The sequence below is a fragment of the Leptinotarsa decemlineata genome, unplaced genomic scaffold, assembly GCF_025532065.1.
Source record: "Leptinotarsa decemlineata unplaced genomic scaffold, Ldec_3_MD MMD2_tig00000133_RagTag_RagTag, whole genome shotgun sequence".
NCBI classification, from domain to species: Eukaryota; Metazoa; Arthropoda; class Insecta; order Coleoptera; family Chrysomelidae; genus Leptinotarsa; species Leptinotarsa decemlineata.
In genome coordinates, this window is record NW_027412542.1 from 8,975,802 (window position 1) to 8,982,831 (window position 7,030).

Consider the following 7,030-nt stretch of genomic DNA (forward strand, 5'->3'; position numbering starts at 1 on the left):
TTAAATTTGATTCATTACCATTATCGGGTTCTTGATATTCGAATGTGTAGGGATTTGATAGTTACTATAGAATGATTCTTCCACACTTTCAATTCCTGTCGAAAATTAAAATGACATTAATGTCATCAAAGTAATTTATGTTGACAAACTCAAATAAAATATAAAACATGTTATTTAAATTGAAAGGGTGTATATTTTTAGGAAAGACTGGTTTCCGACAAAGAAAGGTTTTTGGCTCTCTCCTTCTACATCTTTTCGATGGAGTCATGACCATCTCAGATAAAGTTGTTTTTTTAATACCTGTGATTTCAGAACAGTAAATCGTAACAAACTATACATCAATGAAATCACGAAAAGAATCACTATTTTTCTGTGAAAAAAAGAATATGGCGCCCTTGATAGAATAAAAAGTTGATTATGATTGCCAGAAGACGAAACGTCGGATAGTAAATCTGAACATGAAAACGTGTAGCTGAAGAAAGGTATCAGTGAAAATGTGCTTTTGGTTTTGAGCTATGTTGTCAAATAACGATAGAAAAAAATAAAAACGAAAATTCCGATTTTTAGTTTTTTCCGAAAATACTCGGAATTTTCAAAACAGTATTTTGTTAAGTACAAAAAAACGCAACTTTGTCCCAATTTAAGTTTCGACGTATCTACTGTAGTTTAGGAGATCCCAATAGTGGGGGTCGAACTTGAATTACCCTGTACAAATTTATCCGGACCAGATTATTGCTCTTTCAAACTTTTTTCTTCTAAATGTAACACGTCGTATTCATGATTGAACTCATGTGCTTCTGCTAAAAGAATGTTTGCAAATGTGGAATTGGACTTTCTATTCACAAAACTTCTTTTGTCCTCTTTGATTCTTTGGGAAAATGTTCTCCCTGTTTGGACAATATACAGTTTTGGGCAAGAACCACAAGTCAGCTTATATAGGTACCCCTGATCTATCCGACAACGAAGTTTTGTCTTTATTGCCTCCTTTTCCTTAAATGACTCGAGCACTTCATTCGGCATGTCAAACCTTCAACAGATAAATATTGATGAATCATGCAAGCCACATTTTACTGGCTGTCGATGAACATTGTAAGAAAAACCATATTCATATTCTGCCCCTACATCAGCTATTAGATGTATCAGTTTGTGGGAGACTCAAAGCAGCATACAGAAGAGAATGTGACTTTTTCATGAAGAATCGACTCGCAGAAAGAATATAGCTTTACGATATAGCTTCCTTGGTTGAGAAAGCTTTCTCAAGTATTGCATCCACGAGCATGGGCCAAGTGGAATTTGAAGCAACTAGCATATTCCTCATGGATTCCAATGTCTCTTCAGGTGAAGACTTTATGGCAGCTGAAATCCTCTAATCAGATTCTAGAACTGCTGGAGTTGTTGACAGTACCAACAGTTATAGCTGAACTAGATAGTCCAATGACAAACACATCCAGATATGTTCATCTCATTACTGAGCAAACAATGGCATTTTGACCTCACTGCCAATGAAAGACACCTTGGTCCAAAAAAAAATAGCTAAAGCAGTTGAACGCAAGAGTAAATGCATTGGAAAGACAAGCCAGCCACAAAAGCAACTTCTGGAAGAATCGAATGATAGTTCTGTATCAGACGTGAATACGGACGACTTATGCCATGGCGATGAAAAGGTTGATGAAGATAGCATTTTGACCTCACTGCCAATGAAAGACACTTTGGTCAAAAAAAGAAAAAAAAAAGCTAAAGCAGTCGAAAGCAAGAGTAAATGCATTGGAAAGACAAGCCAGCCACAAAAGCAACTTCTGAAAGAATCGAATGATACTTCTGTATCAGACGTGAATACGGACGACTTATGCCATGGCGACGGAAAGTTGATGAGGAAGACGTTGATATGTGGCAAATTGGGAAGAAATAATAAAATGTGGTATCGATGCAATTCTTGTGAGCGTTGGGTTCATGCCGACTACACTGGGTGTGATTCGTCTCGTAATTACTCTTATTTATCCGATTTGTGTTGACTACTATTGGCCACACACTGACCATAATTTCCAATTGATGTTGACAATTGTATTCAAACCTGTTTTTTTTCAATAGATATAGTTCGTAAAATAGTAAACTAAATTGATTAGGGATGACAATTGTTAGTTAGTTAAAAAGAGTTAACATAAGAATTGATAGTTGATTTACAGATTTGATTTTAATTCCTGCTTGGGTGATCCCCATTACCTCCATCTCCCCTACTGGCGACAAGTTCCAAAACAGTAGTTGATTCAGTTTACATCCTGACCAATAACCTTTTAATCAAAGTATTATTGAAATTGGCTCTACATTAAGGAAATATGGAGATGTGTCTTTCAGAAGATGATTAGCTCGAGTTCTCATCTAATAATGATGAATTCAATTTCCGTATTGCCGAAAAGTGACAGTCGACGAGATATTGAAAATTCAAAATACTGTCCTTATAAACAGTGATAGTAATAATATGTGAAGTGACAAAATGGGCTGACAACAATCCAAAAGCATCATTTATAGTGACGTTGTTTTCCAATTCCAATTTCCAATAAGAGCTTATGGACAGGAAGAGGGAAAGCAATTGAATGTCCTTCCAAATCTGACAAACCCAATTTCTTAAAACGAAAGTACTAAAAATGATACCTGTTTACGTATCCTTTGCCCTACCTTGATATACTGTTCTCTTCAAAAAGGGTTTTTTACGTCCACACTGTATTAGAATACTACAAATTGTGGTGAGGCTAAAAGTACCCCACATCACAACGATTATTATTGCAAATAATAAAACAGAATTACACAACATATTGAAAAATGGACGGAAGAGCTAAAGAAATAATGTTTGGAAATAAACATTAGAAATTCGAAACCATGACAGTAGCAAATGAGGAGGAAATTAAAATCTCATTACAGAGTGAGGCCATGCAAGAAAATGAGTGAAAAGTGAATAGCAAGCAGTATTTACTGAAAATACAATTAATTATTGAAAAAATGAAAAACTTTTTACAGAACACAAAACGCTGAATTACTTAAAATTATGAAAGATAAAACTGTAATTTCTGGCATACAGTAAATACAAAACAAGTAGTGTTTCCAAACACTAGAACTACAACACTCTTCTCGACGAGCGTTTGACAAACCAAGATGGCGTCTTCAGGACATATTTTTTATTCATATCCACAGTTCTCCCTCATCTCTTTATTTCGAAACTTTCAAAAGCATTCAAAAATCTAGTGTCATTTACCGATTTATATAAATCGCTCTGTTGAAATTAACGGGGACTTTCTACCCGAAATCATTGATGTTTGTTTGAAAGTGATGTAAAGTGTATCCTGTCAGATATAAATACTTTAATTCATCTCCTAAAGACGCTAAACTTGGTTGGTGGAACGTGCGACAGGTCTGGTGTTTGGCAACAATGCTTATTTTGGATTCAATATTATGTTCATTCATTATTTGATGGTGCAGATACAAATAAAACTAGAGCCACATAGTTATAATAATAAGGGAAATAGAACAATTTACGTCTAAGATAAGAAGGGCTACCGTGAAAGATACAAAGACATTCAAATTGGGATAAAGTTGTCCATTTCGGACGTTTGAAAATTTAGGATATTCCGATTAGTTCCGGAAATACTTCCAGGGAACCACAACTCGCCAATTTCCATTTTATTTTATCGTGAAGTTATTTAGGAAGATATTATAAAACGAAAAGCACTTTCTCATTACCACTTTTCCAGATATACATGCCGGTTTCATATGTTTCGTCTTTTAGATTTTATGTGGACTGGAACAATAAATCACTAGATATAAGTTAGCCTTTCTGACGGCCACTTTACTGATGTATCTCCATAATGTTCAATAAGTAAATTTTAAAACGTCATTCAAGTAAGCAACTTTTTCTAATTCAACCGCATTGTATTTCTAATGGTTTCGAATTTTTTCATATTGGCCCCTCTTATCTTGAGCACTTTAATATTCGGGAGGAGAGATTTAAGCAATTCAGGTAGATCAGTCAGGCAGTATGTGCCTATTATGCTGCCCGCAGCAATACGCACATACTGACAATCCCATTCTCCTGACTATCCCACTAGGTGACGTACCAATTAATTTAGGTTTTTAGTAGATATGACATATGTTTTGCTTATCAAGCTTTGTCGAGCCCTCATATCTTAAAAAAGCATGCTCTTCTGGTGAAAATGGTAACATTTTTCGCGGATGGGTAATAGTGAACAAGATAATATAACTCTTTTGATCATTTCATTAGGTTCTGAGATGTTCTACGAACTCTTTCCAAGATTATTTCCGAACATTCCACAACAATCCAGTAGGTTCCTGAATGTTCTAGAATTTTGCGGATGCTATCGATTACTCCCGAATGTTGTGCACTGTTCCAGAAACATTCAGAGGCAAAACTTCTAGCCCTCATATTTTTAAAAGCACGTCCAAATGGGAAAGTTTTTCCCGAGCAAACTGATATGCGAAGCCAGATCGTATCGCTATTCTAAGTATTAATAAAATGGTTGCTAATAATATGATATGAAGTTTGTTATGAAGGAGAAGATAACAGTATGTATTCATTAAATTAAATATGTTCGTGTCATATATGTGAGTTAATCGAAATTGTGTCTCTTATATCAATTTTTTATTGAAGCTATAATCTTCAATTTTCATATAAACTAAAACAGTATCTATATCAAAATCCACCTTATACTACTTGGAATAAGACAGTACAAAAATTATTGAAGATATTTTCGAACGATTTTTGCAGGATATGTGCACTGATTGACTCATTCAGTTGTATAGATAATTCACCTAATCCTTTTTTCATGACTTCATGTCATAAACTAACCAAACACAATTTGGAAACTAAACTCTGCGTCATTCATTCTGAATTGATTAATGCAAGGAGGGACTTCGAAATCAGGTATAAATTTCAATAATGACTCCATCATTTACTGTAATATACGTAGATTAATGAGTGTTTATCCAAGATCAGTCAAATTTTTTCTTAGAGAAAAAGTTGCGCTGCTATATTGGGGTATTCACACCACCTTGAAAAATCACATGAAACATCTTTGTTGGCAGCATTTCAAAAGAATGGTTGACAAATGAGCTGCAGTCTTAATTTATTTAGATAATGCTCATCTGTAAGTAACTGATATATCAGTACTCAAGTAGTTATTCATTATAATCAAAGTAACTGTTCAAAACTGATCAGTTTATAAAATCAAAGTGACTAATTAAAACTGAATCAGTATGAAGTACTCTCTTTAATACTAGCAAATTCAAGATGTTTTTTTTTCTTATTGTAAACCTCGAGAAAAATTCTGATAGGACGGATATTGAAAATCAGAAAGGCCAGCTGTTTAATGTCCAAAATTTTAAAATTGATATCATTTCTACAATTGTCTTGAGAAGAGAAACTCGTACATACGACAAGAAAATAAATTTTTTGAATGAAAATTAAGACAACTACTTCCGTGGCTAATACCACGATGTACATTGCTAACATCCGACAAAAATTCAAGCAAGTTGGCTCACAAAGAAATTTGTAGCGGATGCATTTTTATCATAATAGAAGATATTGTGATGCACTGTTTGGAACCTTTGGTGTGGTAATGAATATTACTGGAGGATCAAACTGATCTTTCTCTTGAAGATTATCACTTGGTGATCGAAACACGTGTCAAGGTATTAAAATAACGGTTTGGTGTTGAGAAAAAACTCCAGTAATATTCATAATAGAAGATTCTCATTTTGAAAACTAGCAAAAATCAACGGTAGTATTTTTCCTAATGAAATGAAAAGGGCTTATTCATCAACAACAAGAACGGATTCGTGAAGATCAAAATTCAATATGACAATAAATATTTCGCAATAAAATAAAATGAGATCCTGAAGACGCCAACTTGGATGGTGAATCGCGCATTACGAAAATGTAATTACATCTGATAGACATGTATGCAAGTTACCTCACAGAGGATGGTCTTGCAGATGTTTTTTTTTTGTATAGCAGCAGCTTCTCGCTGAAATCAAAGCGCTTTCTGGGTTTTACTCCTCGTCAGTACGATAAATATCCAACGCAAAGAGCAGTCTGCCTGGCACAAAAATAATTTCGTGGTTCACCACACAGTAACAATGATCGGGCCAAATGTTTTGAATTATATTCCAAAATCTTCATTTTCTTAGTAGGTCTTTATCTCTTCTCGACCCAGTCGTAAAGGTATTGATTTGTGATGCCGGCCCCCACTGGTAGTCATGAATCAATCGCTAAGAGCGCGTGAATGTAATGTTCGCTGCCGCTCTAGATGTAACGAGAATAATGCTACCGATTTCGATGGAATTTCGGCGAAATTTTCTAGTGCTTTCGATTGCCAAATTTATGCGCCATCCACTTGCCCATCGAGACAGTCAAGTGTAAGTTACAGTGCGGTACGCAAAGCGATCTAGTAAGACGATAGACATTCGAATAATAGTTGAAGTGTTTGTTGTATTTGAAGTGAAATAAAGTTAAGTTTGATTATTGTTCACTGTAGTCAATTATTGGTCAACCCACGGTGAAAAACGTAAAAATATATTCACAAACTAATTTTCGATTTCAATAATTGAACTCATGATGAAATTTTTCTCAAAATAGTACTTGATATCATTTGAAATTTTGAAGTAAGGTTTCTTGATGGTTTATTTCGGTTTTGATATAATCGGGAATGAGACTTTCATATGAACATAGTCTATACCGCTACCCCTTGGATTAACGATAAAAGAACATCATAATACGTCCAAATTTTGGCAATTCCATATTTTTGGGTGATATTTCCTTCAATATCCTCATTATAATCTCTATAGATTATTTGCATGACTTGATCATTATGTAATGACAGACTATCAGTCTCTTGGTTGGTTGGAAAATCATATTATCAATGTGTAATATCTGGCCACAAATGAAATTACAGTTTATGTGTCTTTCTACTCATCCACTTGTCCATCAAGGTTATTCTGAGAACTGGTTATGCAAGTTTTCCAA